This window comes from Pseudophryne corroboree, chromosome 3 (genome assembly GCF_028390025.1).
Source record: "Pseudophryne corroboree isolate aPseCor3 chromosome 3, aPseCor3.hap2, whole genome shotgun sequence".
In the NCBI taxonomy this organism is placed as follows: domain Eukaryota; kingdom Metazoa; phylum Chordata; class Amphibia; order Anura; family Myobatrachidae; genus Pseudophryne; species Pseudophryne corroboree.
The window spans coordinates 74,857,336-74,870,834 of record NC_086446.1 but is presented as its reverse complement, the minus strand read 5'-3'; the positions used below and the strand labels follow the sequence as shown (position 1 = coordinate 74,870,834).

General features: G+C 42.2%; 1 protein-coding gene and 2 long non-coding RNA genes across 4 annotated transcripts in view; 2 read left to right on the top strand and 1 right to left on the bottom strand.

Annotated features, from left to right (window-relative positions):
• Positions 1 to 13,499, top strand: part of LOC135054779 (parvalbumin alpha-like) — a 144,713-nt gene that overhangs the window by 17,800 nt on the left and 113,414 nt on the right. The window lies entirely within an intron of this gene.
• On the bottom strand, positions 10,286 to 13,408 carry LOC135054780 (uncharacterized). The gene is made up of 3 exons (XR_010243576.1): positions 13,332 to 13,408; positions 13,046 to 13,258; positions 10,286 to 11,927 (listed from the first exon to the last, which is right to left on the bottom strand). It is a non-coding gene; the product is annotated as an uncharacterized LOC135054780 (long non-coding RNA).
• Positions 11,921 to 13,492, top strand: LOC135054781 (uncharacterized). The gene is made up of 2 exons (XR_010243577.1): positions 11,921 to 12,946; positions 13,034 to 13,492. It is a non-coding gene; the product is annotated as an uncharacterized LOC135054781 (long non-coding RNA).

The window sequence follows — 13,499 nt, the reverse complement described above, 5'->3', positions numbered from 1 at the left end:
GCAGCCGCGTTAGAAGGGCGGATTATGTCTGCCCAACTCCGATGCCCCCCAGTCTTAGTTGGAGACAAGGCGTAAACTGAGACGAGGCGAGAACAAGGGGAACCTCTAACTAAACAGAAACACAGAATTAGGGGCTACTACAGAACTCTAACAAAAAGTATGTGCGGCGTGGCCGCCAAGACAAAAGGCAACAAAAGACAAGGCTGTCCACACGCCTACACGACACCATCGTATACCGGCAAGGACAGCTAACGCGGAGACCTCCGCAGAAAACACCAGTGCCAATATAAAGAGAATGATACGGCCAAGGCCATAAGGCACAGCAAAGCCGCTACTCACAACACCCGGAGTAAATACACGCTGGTGGACAGTAACCCCGAGGCCGCAGGCACTGGCTCACAGGACTGGAGAGCTGGAAAGACTCCAATAACAGGCTTCCGGACACCAGGACTCAGGACCACTGGAATAAGGTTGACTGGATCACAGAATACCGGACAAGGAATACTCCAGAGCAGGAAGCAGCTCACAAGAAGCTGACAGGTTCTCACTGAAGGTAGGAATGCAGGTGGAGAGTAGTAAACTCCAGATTCTGCCAGAACTGAGTATGCAGGATTCCACTATCAAACAGGGCATGGACACCGATACAATATTGGACATGAAAGAAACCAGGAACATACAGGTATCTTTAGCAAACGTCTATCACCAGCTCAGAACTGCAGAGCTAGCTAGGTCAAAAGGGAACATGCCCCAATCAGGATGGCTGGAAGCCAGGCACAAGGTAATTGCACAAATACCTGCAGGTGAGTCTAAACACATAGAAAACAGGCTGCAGTTACACAGACTCACCACCGGCGGCCAACAAGAGTCTTCTTAAACAAATACAATGGAAATCCTGGCATGCGAACAGAACTATGATACAAAATACATGAACAGAATGTAAACAGGAATGAACCACTGCTTGTGGTTCATAACAGTATCCCCTCCTTAAGGGTGAACTCCGGACACCCCATAAAAGCCAAGGGGAACAGAAACAGAAGAATAACATAAAATACATAATAAAAATGTAAGCTCATAACAGTACCCTCCCTTGTGGAGGGGTCAACAGACCCCAAAATACAGGTTTCCCAAAAGAAGGGATACACAAAAAAAAAAACCCTGACACACTGGAATAACAGAAAATGACAAGAAAACAGAAACAAGCTGTGGCAACGGCTTGTAACAGTGCCCCCCCCCCCCCCCCCCCCCTTTGACGGTTAAATATAGTATTCTTAGGGGGATCTAATTCTTTATTTCTTAGGGATCTGCGTGAAATACCACCTCTTCTTCCCCTTCATCTCGGTACCTTCTTTTTGGAGAGGCGATATTGTTGGTCTCTCTGAAATCCAATCTACCCATGTTTGAACTGCCTGACCATAAAAAAATCACCCTCACCTTCTGCATCTGTTTCACTATTAAGAACGGAAAATCTATTTCTCACAGGGAGATATGACTGTTGCTCTCTCTGTTTTGTAACATATGATTTTCTTTTTGGGACCTTTGTCCACCCTTTATTATTGTTATAATGATGATTATTGCTCACATATAATCTACTCCTTGATTTGAAATGGGATTTTTTATTTGGATTTCTAAATTTGCACCAATCCTTAATCATATTATTAGTTTAGTCATGTTTATCTCTTAGAAACTTTTGTTCCTTACTTCTTATGACATAATTTTAAATGTTGTCCAATTTTATATTTAGCACACTTTTATTTGCTTTAAAATCATCTTTTTTCAGTAAAAGCCTCCATACATTTCTCTAACTGCTTAGCCTCAGATTCAATCTGTATAAGAGCTTTCTTTTTTTTAAAAATGATCAACCTCATTAGGTTTTGGGAACATTCTTCCAAAATTCTATCCCATTCTTTCATGAAGTGGTAATTCTCTAGGCCAAAAGAAGGTGCTTTCTGTATCCTAATGCCTCAAGGAACTCTGTTGACCTTAAGATAGTGCTCTAAACCAGAAATGTCCCACCAAGCTTTTATCTCTTTAATGTATAGTTTCTCAATCTCCCAAAACCGGTCTTCTAGACTCTTTTCCATGGGGGTGGGGCAATCATCCTTACCCATAGAATCCTCATTGAATATTTTTGAACAAAGAGCCTGTCTCTTAGGTAACTGTGTTCTAAACATGATAAAATTCTAGTCCCTAGTAGAATTTTGGAAAAGAAAACCAAAGGTAATTAGAACATTCAGGATGTTTTCAATGTGGCAAGTGTATTATCTGTAGTCATATTGCCAGACCAAGTAGGAATTTCTTTAATAGAGATGGAACTGACGAATTCCCTATTCGAAGCCTCATTAATTGCAATACATGTTCAGTAATATAAACATTACATTGTCCCTGCAACTACTGAATATATATGTAGGGAAAACGAAAAGGCCATTTAAAATTAGAGTACAGGCACATATAAGGGGGATAAAACCTACATTATTCAAGCATACAGTTCTTCAAAATTTTGAAGAGGTACATAATGCTGACCCCAAGGGCCTTATTTGTCAAGCAATTGAGCATGTGAAGATACGAGATAGCGGGGGGGATATAGCGAACCTCCTCTCACAACGGGAGATGTATTGGATCTTTCAGTTAGATACCCTTGTTCACAAGGGATTGAATGATTCATATGAAATTGTCCCGTTTCTATAAACCTGCTTTTATCGCAAAAGGTTCTGTGATATTTAGTCTGTGTATAAAAATTTTGGATTATGTCATGAAATTGATGTATTTATTGGTATATATGTGATTTATTAATTATATATTTTTAGACCTATGAGTATATATATATGATTTTTTAATTATATATATTTTATGTAATTTTTGTGCATCTTTTTCAATTCTATTTGTCTAATAAGGGTTATTTATATGTTATTGTGTGATATGGTAATAGGTATATTATATATGGAAGAATCTGTGTATAGATGGGCATTTGCCCTGGACAAAGATGGCTTCTTGTCACTGTGAATTGAGATCATACCATTTTTAGGATACAGGATATCCTGTTTCAGCCATTTTTTAGATACAGGGTATCCTGTTTTGGCCATCTTTAATGTTTCAGGTAATAGTATATACCATTATTAGGATACAGGATGTCCTGTTTCAGCCATGTTTAGATGCAGGATATCCTGTTTCGTCCATTTTTAGATGCAGGATATCCTGTTTTGGCCATTTTTAATGTTTTAGGTCATAGTATATACCATTTTCAGGATACAGGATGTCCTGTTTCAGCCATTTTTTAGATACAGGATATCTTGTTTTTAGATACAGGATGTCCTGTTTTGGCCATTTTTAATGCTTCAGGTAACAGTGTATACCATTTTCAGGATACAGCATGACCTGTTTTGGCCATTTTTTTTAAGATACAGGAAATCCTGTTTAGGCAATTTTTAATCAAATCAATATGTATATTGTTAGCCCTATATAAACCCTAGCTGATGCTAGGTCTGTCATTACCCCTGAGGAAGTCTGAAGGAGAAGACATAGCTCTAGCCGGATGAAACGTGTTGGGTACTATTTGGCATGCTGATGTTCAGATAAGCAGTTTTACCTTTCTCTAAGGTACTGGCATTCATTTAAATAATGGTGGTCTACTTTTGTTAATAGTTTTACACTATGTATGCGTGTTTGTTTTTATGTGCTCTGGTTCTCATTAAAACCTATGAAAAGAATCTGTGACCTTATGAGGATCTTCTTAAAGACGTGAGATAAGCATAATAACTTTTGACACACGGTAAAGGTTCACTTAAAGCTTTAATCATGCACATGGTATGAAATACAACGTTGTGGCACTAGGAGGCGCTCTTGTTTTTTGTATATTTTATATATATATATATATATATATATATATATATATATACATATATATCTAGAGAAGATAGAATAATGGGGGCGCCAATAGTGCATTAAAAGATGACAACTTATTGACACATCATAAAACACAGGTCTAAAAATGTAAGCCTACCAAAGATGGCGGTATAATCACCGCTGATACATTCATTTTAAAATCAAAGATACAAGATGGATTCACCACTGCATGTTGCCTTGTTCAGCGTCCATCCATAAGCCACGGCCCTACTGGTTTCGTCACCAGGACTTCATCAGAGGGCTTGGCTTAACATTTCCCTTAGTGCTTTTAAATCCTATATTTCTTAGATGTTCTAAGGGTATCCTATCCCTTTAATAGAAACAGCCATTTCAATCTGATTGAGCAGCTTTCCATTTTGTGTATTGTATATAGAGAGGCATAGATGGGTCAGCATTAGGAGGGATTGCTGACTCCAGAAGTGCCATAGGGGAAGCCAGGGGTATCCCCAGGTAAGCTGGCTCTCAGATGCTGTAGGAGCCATTACCATGTGGCCTTCAGGTCGGCACACCCTAACACTTTATTAACACTTATTATTTTCCCTATCACTTTGTATATATTATTTTAATCACACCACTTACATAGCACTTCTGTGCTTCTTATTAACCCCTATTAATTCTCACCTGTGTGCTGACCTGGGGTGGCCGACCTGTGCCGACATCGTGGGGTCCTGCACCCCAGGCCCATACCTAGTATTAGGGACCACCAGTTACGGAGAAGCCTTGTCGATCGGCCTGGGGGCTTAGCCCTATATCTGCAGATATACGCAACTAAGATCTCCGTATTATCTGACTATTATTATGTAGTAATATTTTTCACTCGGTGTGCATTAGGGAACACAGTTTTCTTCCTACACAGAATTACCCCTCCCCTTTTAGCACCTGAGTGACATTACAATCTGATTGAGCAGCTTTCCATTTTGTGTATTGTATATAGAGAGGCATAGATGGGTCAGCATTAGGAGGGATTGCTGACTCCAGAAGTGCCATCGGGGAAGCCAGGGGTATCCCCAGGTAAGCTGGCTCTCAGATGCAGTAGGAGCCATTACCATGTGGCCTTACACTGGGAATTTAACCCAGACATATTTGTAATTATTTATGGGGTGGGTGTGGGGTGTGGTGGCCCCTGTGTCGGTGTGGCTGGGCTGCTTCAGGTCGGCACACCCTAACACTTTATTAACACTTGTTATTTTCCCTATCACTTTGTATATATTATTTTAATCACACCACTTACATAGCACTTCTGTGCTTCTTATTAACCCCTATTAATTCTCACCTGTGTGCTGACCTGGGGTGGCCGACCTGTGCCGACATCGTGGGGTCCTGCACCCCAGGCCCATACCTAGTATTAGGGACCCCCAGTGACGGAGAAGCCTTGTCGATCGGCCTGGGAGCTTAGCCCTATATCTGCAGATATACGCAACTAAGATCTCCGTATTATCTGACTATTATTATGTAGTAATATTTTTCACTCGGTGTGCATTAGGGAACACAGTTTTTTTCCTACACAGAATTACCCCTCCCCTTTTAGCACCTCAGTGACATTACAATCTGATTGAGCAGCTTTCCATTTTGTGTATTCCATCTAGGAGTGGCACTGCAGTGTCAAGCAGGATGGCCCTTCAAAAAAATTGTCCCCAAACAGCACATGATGCAAAGAAAAAAAGAGGCGCACCAAGGTGGCTGTGTGACTAAGCTAAGCGACACAAGTGGCTGACACAAACACCTGGCCCATCTAGGAGTGGCACAGCAGTGTCAGGCAGGATGGCCCTTAAAAAAATTGTCCCCAAACAGCACATGATGCAAAGAAAAAAAGAGGCGCACCAAGGTCGCTGTGTGACTAAGCTAAGTGACACAAATGGCAGACACAAACACATGGCCCATCTAGGAGTGGCACTGCAGTGTCAGGCAGGATGGCCCTTCAAAAAAATTGTCCCCAAACAGCACATGATGCAAAGAAAAATGAAAGAAAAAAGAGGTGCAAGATGGAATTGTCCTTGGGCCCTCCCACCCACCCTTATGTTGTATAAACAGGACATGCACACTTTAACGAACCCATCATTTCAGTGACAGGGTCTGCCACACAACTGTGACTGAAATGACTGGTTGGTTTGGGCCCCCACCAAAAAAGAAGCAATCAATCTCTCCTTGCACAAACTGGCTCTACAGAGGCAAGATGTCCACCTCATCATCATCCTCCGATTCCTCACCCCTTTCACTGTGTACATCCCCCTCCTCACAGATTATTAATTCGTCCCCACTGGAATCCACCATCTCAGGTCCCCGTGTACTTTCTGGAGGCAATTGCTGCTGGTGAATGTCTCCACGGAGGAATTGATTATAATTCATTTTAATGAACATCATCTTCTCCACATTTTCTGGAAGTAACCTCGTACGCCAATTGCTGACAAGGTGAGCGGCTGCACTAAACACTCTTTCGGAGTACACACTGGAGGGAGGGCAACTTAGGTAGAATAAAGCCAGTTTGTGCAAGGGCCTCCAAATTGCCTCTTTTTCCTGCCAGTAAACGTACGGACTGTCTGACGTGCCTACTTGGATGCGGTCACTCATATAATCCTCCTCCATTCTTTCAATGGTGACAGAATCATATGCAGTGACAGTAGACGACATGTCAGTAATCGTCGGCAGGTCCTTCAGTCCGGACCAGATGTCAGCACTCGCTCCAGACTGCCCTGCATCACCGCCAGCGGGTGGGCTCGGAATTCTTGGCCTTTTCCTCGCACCCCCAGTTGCGGGAGAATGTGAAGGAGGAGATGGTGACGGGTCACGTTCCGCTTGACTTGACAATTTTCTCACCAGCAGGTCTTTGAACCTCTGCAGACTTGTGTCTGCCGGAAAGAGAGATACAACGTAGGTTTTAAATGTAGGATCGAGCACGGTGGCCAAAATGTAGTGCTCTGATTTCAAGATTGACCACCCGTGAATCCTGGTTAAACGAATTAAGGGCTCCATCCACAAGTCCCACATGCCTAGCGGAATCGCTCTGTTTTAGCTTCTCCTTCAATGTCTCCAGCTTCTTCTGCAAAAGCCTGATGAGGGGAATGACCTGACTCAGGCTGGCAGTGTCTGAACTGACTTCACGTGTGGCAAGTTCAAAGGGTTGCAGAACCTTGCACAACGTTGAAATCATTCTCCACTGCGCTTGAGTCAGGTGCATTCCACCTCCTTTGCCTATATTGTGGCCAGATGTATAGGCTTGAATGGCCTTTTGCTGCTCCTCCATCCTCTGAAGCATATAGAGGGTTGAATTCCACCTCGTTACCACCTCTTGCTTCAGATGATGGCAGGGCAGGTTCAGGAATGCTTGGTGGTGCTCGAGTCTTCTGTACGCGGTGCTTGAATGCCGAAAGTGGACCGCAATTCTTCGGGCCACCGACAGCATCTCTTGAACGCCCCTGTTGTTTTTTAAATAATTCTGCACCACCAAATTCAAGGTATGTGCAAAACATGGAACGTGATGGAATTTGCCCAGATGTAATGCACGCACAATATTGCTGGCGTTGTCCAATGTCACAAATCCCCAGGAGAGTCCAATTGGGGTAAGCCATTCTGCGATGATCTTCCTCAGTTTCCGTAAGAGGTTTTCAGCTGTGTGCCTATTCTGGAAAGCGGTGATACAAAGCGTAGCCTGCCTAGGAACGAGTTGGCGTTTGCGAGATGAAGCTACTGGTTCCGCCGCTGCTGTTCTTGCAGCGGGAGGCAATACATCTACCCAGTGGGCTGTCACAGTCATATAGTCCTGAGTCTGCCCTGCTCCACTTGTCCACATGTCCGTGGTTAAGTGGACATTGGGTACAACTGCATTTTTTAGGACACTGGTGAGTCTTTTTCTGAGGTCTGTGTACATTTTCGGTATCGCCTGCCTAGAGAAATGGAACATAGATGGTATTTGGTACTGGGGACACAGTACCTCAATCAAGTCTATAGTTGGCTCTGAATTAACGATGAATACCGGAACCACGTTTCTCACCGCCCAGGCTGCCAAGGCCTCAGTTATCCGCTTTGCAGCAGGATGACTGCTGTGATATTTCATCTTCCTCGCAAAGGACTGTTGGACAGTCAATTGCTTACTGGAAGTAGTACAAGTGGTTTTCCGACTTCCCCTCTGGGATGACGATCGACTCCCAGCAGCAACAACAGCAGCACCAGCAGCAGTAGGCGTTACACTCAAGGATGCATCGGAGGAATCCCAGGCAGGAGAGGACTCGTCAGACTTGCCAGTGACATGGCCTGCAGGACTATTGGCTTTCCTGGGTAAGGAGGAAATTGACACTGAGGGAGTTGGTGGGGTGGTTTGCAGGAGCTTGGTTACAAGAGGAAGGGATTTAGTGGTCAGTGGACTGCTTCCGCTGTCACCCAAAGTTTTTGAACTTGTCACTGACTTATGATGAATGCGCTGCAGGTGACGTATAAGGGAGGATGTTCCGAGGTGGTTAACATCCTTACCCCTACTTATTACAGCTTGACAAAGGCAACACATGGCTTGACACCAGTTGTCCGCATTTGTGTTGAAATAATTCCACACCGAAGAGCTGATTTTTATTGTATTTTGACCAGGCATGTCAATGGCCATATTCCTCCCACGGACAACAGGTGTCTCCCCGGGTGCCTGACTTAAACAAACCAACTCACCATCAGAATCCTCCTTGTCAATTTCCTCCCCAGCGCCAGCAACACCCATATCCTCATCCTGGTGTACTTCAACACTGACATCTTCAATTTGACTGCAATAAATAGTGGAAAACTGCTCTAATCAAGCTGGTAACAATCCCCAGGTGCTGCGGGAGGGGGTTATTCTAGACAAGAAATACAAAAGGGATTTTTCCCACGCACTCTGCTGGCTGTTAGTAAGAAGAACTATATACACTATGTAATAATAGAAAATTTAGAGCTCTTCGTTACATATGTTTTGCAAAAGATATGATAAGCCTCCAGGCCACTTCACGGCTGCTCTATTACTGGAGGTCCCTAACTAAGCATAAGTCCAGGGCTTGGACCCCACAAAGTCGGCTCAGGCCCGACCACCCTAGGGCAGCACACCATTGAAATTCTAAAGTGTTAATATGTGTTAAGAAAGAAGCAGAAGCTATGGGTTAGAAAGTGCTACAAAAATAAGGGTTTGTGATGCAAATCTCAAAATAATGAGTGTTGTTGCTGGTTACCCTGGGAGCTGCCATGACTCCTTCATCCTCAGTCAGTCATCCCTCTTTGATAAGTTTGAGGACAGACAAATGCCAGATGGATGGCTGCTGGGTATGTAATTTGATATGTGTAGGCCTGCGTATACTTTGTCCAAATACAGGTGCAGATGTATTAACCTGTAGAAGGCATAAGGAAGTGAGAAACCAGTGATCTGTGCAAGGTGATAAAGATCCAGCCAATCAGCTCCAATATGTAAATGAACATTAAGGAACAGATTGTCTGCTGCCTCTATTACCTTGCACATATCACTGGTTTTTCACTTCCTTATGCCTTCTCCAGGTTAATACATCTGCCACACAGTGTGTTACTTATGTGTTGCTGTATCTTAACATGAATCACGTTACTATATCTGTATTTTAGGTGATGCAGGATATGGCTGTTTCTCTTGGCTTCTAACTCCATTGCCCCGACCTGATACCTCTGCTGAACACAATTACAATCATGCACATAAGTCCACGTGGAATGTGATAGAAAGATGTTTTGGTGCGCTGAAATCTAGGTTTCGGTGTCTGGATAAGTCTGGTGGCCTTTTGTTGTATAGTCCCTCCAAGGTGACTCAAATTGTGTTCTGCTGCTGCTTTCTTCATAACATGTGTTTGCAACAACATCTGCCACATGTTGAGGAGGAGGAGGAGGAGGAGGAAGAAAGCAGCCAGCAAGTAGAGGAATTAGAGACATCTGGTGATACTTGGAGTACAGATGTGGGGAGGCAGGTTAGGCAAGAGATCATCAATCGCTATTTCTAAGGTAAGCTTGGTTTGCTTATTTCATTTGTTGTGTAATCATAAATAGATGTTTGGCCTTTTTTTCCCCAAAACCATTACTCAGAATGTGTCTGTCTCCTTGACACATACAAACATACCCTCGCTTTATGAAAAACAAATGTCGCATGTGTATTGTGTGTATTTTTATTACCAAAACAACAGATTATGAGTGGCATGCATTAAGTCTGGATAACTGATCGTAAACTTGCAGTGCTAATTTCTTACAAGGCCACATAATCCATTTAGTATTTCACTTTATCATTGTGTGCAATTCCCTAATGCACAGGTTCACAAACTCGGCCCTCAGGACCACACACAGTGCATGTTTTTCACGTAACCCAGTAGAGGCACAGGTGTATGAATTACTCACAGACATATGTTAAAATGTTAACAGGTGGAGCTAATTATGTCACTTGTGATTCTGTGAGGAGACCTGCAAAACATGCACTGCGTGGGTTCCTGATTGCCGAGTTTGAGAACCTGTGTTCCCAAAAAACACTCCTCAACATATAATATGTTAGCCTTGAGGAATACATGTGTCCCTATGTGTGATGCACCATCATATTTAAGACATACAAACTTACTGTAATCTGGATTAATTTATTTCCTAATGTTTGATGCTATAAAATTGATGATGGGTAAGTAAATACACAGTTTCCCACACATATACATTATTATACACATTCTTTGATTTTTTTTGTAGTAAAAGTACATATTTGTTTGTTTCAACATCATGTGTAAAAACATTCTTACTAATTTTTAACACACACAAACATGTCCCATCAATACTGACATTCATTTTGTCAATGTTTTTAAAACAAAACAAAGCCAACATATTACAAGCTTTTTACGCAACTCAATTGTGTTCTTCTTGTAATGTTGTATAGAGAATAAAGCTAAAATATGTATCAATAACATTGTAATTTGGATTGTCTGCAGGGATTGAGAATGATTGGAATCTAGAAAGAGTAATGATTAGAAAAAAATCAAGTGGTCAGTTTACTTCCTGCTAAAGACATTCTGCCTGGCTGGCAACTATTGTGTCTGCAGGGAAAGAGAATGATTGGAATCTAGAAAGAGTAATGATTAGAAAAAAAATCAAGTGGTCAGTTTACTTCCTGCTAACATGTATGTGTGGCTCCATCAACATTTCCCTCCTCCAATACAAAAAAAAATGGTAAAGAATAAATGTGCGTACAAATTTTATCTTTTTGTTTGTACCACTTATAATTGATGATGTTGAAAAAAGTGTCAAGGAGCTAAGTGTTATATATTTTTATCCAAAAATACACTTACTAACTATTTTGAGTTACTTATCACAAATGTCTAACTTGAATTTTTTTCACGTTTTTTTTGTGGCTGCGTGTCCTGCCCTTTACCTTTAGCACTGTCATATTGTTGTGCTCTGGTGGAGCGTCTTGGTGGTGATGACACTGGCGTGATATTTGGAGTAGTCGTACCAGAACTGCTGCTTGTTTGCTGTTGGTGCATGCATCTGAGTGTTTCATTCAGGTTAGTGAGGGTGGCATTGAGTTCACGTGTAGCAGCATTTTGATTGTTTACTATTCGGAATAAACTTTCATTAATCTTTTGATTGTTTTGAAAAATGCTCATATAACTTTGCTGTTGTCTGTGCTGTTCTTCCATTATGTGCTGAAAGTTGTCCATGACCTGTGTAATGTCTGTACGCATGAGTTCCATGGTATTGCCTATTCTGGTTGTTTGTTCATTTTGTCTACTCAGATTTCTTGATATTCTTCTGAGGTGAGATGGTAGGCTTGCAAACATTTGTGTCTGCTTACGCAGGCAATCTTCATTAGTGGCCTGCTGTCTAGCCCAAATGGACCAACACCTGATCAGGGCCTTGTGTTTCTGGTGTTGTTGGGCTGTGTTGTGGTGGTGGTGTGCTTTGCTGTGGTGGCATACTCACAGGTGCTGGGGGGCTCATTCCTTGCATTAATGGCTGCATTTCTAAGATGTTTGTCTCCTCCATGTCACTGTGTTGCTGTTGTTGCGGAGGGATGCTGTTCCCAGGACTAGAAGCTGAAATGTTAAACAAATCTCCGTTAGCTATCCATATGTTTTTGAAATGAAAACAAATCACTACACATGGAACACATGTCATTCACTGTTGCTTTCAACTATTCTGCCTAGCAACATCATCACTCATAGCTTAAATACATACATATGCCTGTATGTGGCAAATGTGTCTGGTTACTTAATCGTGAAAGCAAACACTTTAGTTTTATTGTAGCTCACACATACTCCACAATAAAAACACATTGGAATACATAATGTGTTACCTTATAGCTTTGTTCAAACAAACATAGTAATGTTTTTATATGTATTTTGCCATGTTACCTCAAACACACATGTGTAATTTGGAAAAACAACCTTACTTTTTGCAATAAAACCAACATGCTTTTTTGTTGCAGCATCTTACACACAATGGCCTCATTCCGAGTTGATCGGTCGCAAGGCGAATTTAGCAGAGTTACACACGCTAAGCCTACGCCTACTGGGAGTGTATCTTAGCTTCTTAAATTTGCGACCGATGTATTCGCATTATTGCGATCACAAACTACTTAGCAGTTTTAGAGTAGCTTCAACCTTACTCTGCCTGTGCGATCAGTTCAGTGCTTGTCGTTCCTGGTTTGATGTCACAAACACACCCAGCGTTCGCCCAGACACTCCCCCGTTTCTCCGGCCACTCCTGCGTTTTTTCCGGAAACGGTAGCGTTTTCAGCCACACGCCCATAAAACGCAGTGTTTCCGCCCAGTAACACCCATTTCCTGTCAATCACTCTACGATCGCCGGAGCGATGAAAAAGCCGTGAGTAAAAATACTATCTACATAGCAAAGATACTTGGCGCAGTCGCAGTGCGAAAATTGCGCATGCGCACTAAGCGGAATTTCACTGCGATGCGATGAAAAATACCGAGCGAACAACTCGGAATGAGGGCCAATGTCATACTGTATGGCTCAAGTGGACATACATATCTTTACTGGATGTGGACAAGGCCATTTAGCTTGGATTCCATTTCAGCTTTTACTTACTGCGGTAAGTATCTAAGTTTTTGATGTATTTGACTTAATGCGGTTATGAAAATTTTGGATTACGTTCTGAAATTTTTAACATTTATTTCAGTTTGATACTCACAATCAAGATGAGGGGAGTGTGGATGACGTCTTGGAGGTGTGTCCAAAATTTGGAGTGGGGGGACAGAACATACGGACGATAATCTTCATGGTGGGGTAGCCTGCTGTGGTTGGCCCGGGACATACGACCTTGCTTTCTTTTCGGCCACAGGTTTTTTGTTGTGATGTCTTACAGAAGTCCCACTTCTGCTGCTCCATACTTCTTTTGATGGACCTTTTAATGAAAGTGCAATTTTGTTATGGCCATTCCTTTACAAGCATACCCTATACAACAATGGACACTTTACCTGCTTCTGCAGCATCATCATCATCAGATGTGATAGGAGTTACTGGCCGTCGAGTAGTACTGCTTTTTTCTAACACTGTATAAAATTAAAAAAAACTATTTTATCATGCTATTGTGTATACATCCACCCATTATGCTTATAAACATTTATTCTTTTAGAAATGCTTGG